Below are 2,066 nucleotides of genomic sequence, written 5' to 3'. Positions count from 1 at the left end.
CAGCACTCTACCAAGGGCAACATAGTGTGACTCTGTCTCAAAAAAATAAATAAATAAAGTGTTGCATTACATTTATCTCCACTCTTGAAAGATCCCCCCTCTGTATGGGAGGATGCCTGGAAAGCCTGCACAGTCAAGCCCAAGGAATTGTTCCCAAGAAAGCATTGCACAAAGCAGCTCTGATGTCACCCTCAAGGGCCTCTGTGTTGGGATCCTTCACATCGGGGGAGCGTCCCCTGGGTGCAAGTGTCTTCAGCATCTGGATTTACTGCCCTGGAGGACTCTGGGCAGCCACTGACCAGCTGTCTGGTCTAGGCCAGGTGCAGCACCTCCCAGCTGGAGGGCCAGCAGACAAAGTCCTTAAACTCACGAGTCAAGCTGGGGTTTCTGCTTGAGCTTAGCCTGTGTCGCTCTCCAGACAGAGGAGGTGGGGGACCCCTGTCAACCCCTCAGAAGGGGGGGATGAGGGAAACGGGAGGCAACCTGCCATCTGTCTCTCTGGCTGCCTTCCCTATGAGACTGTGAACTCTAAGCTTGGTGCACCTGTGTGTGTGAGAGAAAGAGGAGGGCCAGACACATGGGTTCCAACTTTCATGGCCAATGCCAAACGTGTGGGGTGATGACAACCGTCACCGCTAACGTTTATGCAACACTTCAGTGTCCCACATCCTTGTAAGCACTTTACGGTACTAATTGGATGTTATTCTCACAACAAGCCTATGAGACAGATACATTATCATTCTCCTCTCACAGGTGAGGATATCGAGGCCTGAGTGGGAGGCAGGGCCCAGCGGTGACCCAGAGGTCTGGCGACGGAGTCTGTGCTCTGGCCCACCACACTCTGCTGCTTGTGGGCCTCCTGGGGCTGAGATGGGGGAGTCCAGGACCCCAGGACCTGGATGCAGTAGCACAGAGTGCCATGACCTACCGCTGATGGCGTGCACCCTGGCATCTGTACTCCTCAGGTAATTCCCCTCGGGAGGCTCCTGTAGCTAATTTAATAAACTCAAAACACACCAAGCTGACTTGTTCCAAGTCACTGACCCCTAAGTGGTAGAACTGGGATTTGAACCAGGCCTGTCTGAGCCAGAAGAGCTTGTGGGGTGCCCAAAGATGCGATTCGTTCCCAAGAGCCCCAGGGAACCAGTCACAGGGCTGGGCACCAAGGAGACAAAGGAGGGCAGCCACCCCAGAGCTCCCACCTGGGCCCGAGCCTGCAGGGTGTCAGGCTGCACAGCTCACAGGCTTGTAGGCAGCTTGAAGGCCACTGTAGTCCAAGCAGCAGGACTCGTCACCATGGTAACCACTACCAAGGCACGAGGGGCCCGGTGGTTCATCGAGGGTCTGTGTGGATGTGGACGTGGGTGGCTGGCCTTCTGGGTGTGGGAGCAGGAAGAGGGAGGAGCCAGGCCGATCCCACTTACCCACATTCCTCTCAAACCCCTCCCATAGCCAGGGGTACTGGGAAGAACATTCAAGAAAAAAGTCCTGAGGGGTGCTGAGGAAATAGGGGAGGCAAGACACAGAGGACAAGAGGGCAGAACAAAGGACGCAGACTGTGGTGTCTGGGCAGTCTGGACATGCACGCCGGGGAAGCCCCACACAGCATGTCTTTGCCTCACCAGCCTGCTCACAGCCAGAGCCTCACTGGGCCCCCAGGAAGGCAGAGGGTGAGCACTGTTGATCCATGTGACAGATGAGGAAGCAGGATGGACAAAGCCCTGGACCAGCAGTCATGACGCCTGAGATCCAGTCCTCTCTGCTGCCCACTGATCAACCTCTCCTCCCACGCCCCTCCCATTTCCTGTTCTGAGAGTCCCTGTCTCCCCAGTAGAATCCACATCTCTGGAGACAGGACCTCTGCCTTGTTTGTTGATTCATTTGTTCATTTATTCATTCACCAAACACCTTCTCTGTATGTGCCCTGGGCCAAACGCTGAGACTACAAACACAAATTGGCCCCAGAAGGGCCTGGCACGCAGCAGGACCTCAACCATTTGTGCAGGAACAGCCAGAGCTAGACTTGAGTTCAAATCCTAGCCCTAGGGGCCAGGCATGGTGGCCTG

General features: G+C 55.5%; 1 protein-coding gene across 1 annotated transcript in view; it reads right to left on the bottom strand.

Moving 5' to 3' along the window:
• Window positions 1-2,066, bottom strand: part of ACOT11 (acyl-CoA thioesterase 11) — a 53,760-nt gene that overhangs the window by 23,245 nt on the left and 28,449 nt on the right. The gene's annotated exons all lie outside the window — the stretch shown is intronic.

The sequence above is a fragment of the Otolemur garnettii genome, unplaced genomic scaffold (genome assembly GCF_000181295.1).
Source record: "Otolemur garnettii isolate 467f Iridium unplaced genomic scaffold, OtoGar3 scaffold00066, whole genome shotgun sequence".
NCBI lineage: Eukaryota > Metazoa > Chordata > Mammalia > Primates > Galagidae > Otolemur > Otolemur garnettii.
The sequence above is the reverse complement of the archived record's forward strand: the minus strand, read 5'-3'. Positions and strand labels throughout refer to the sequence as shown.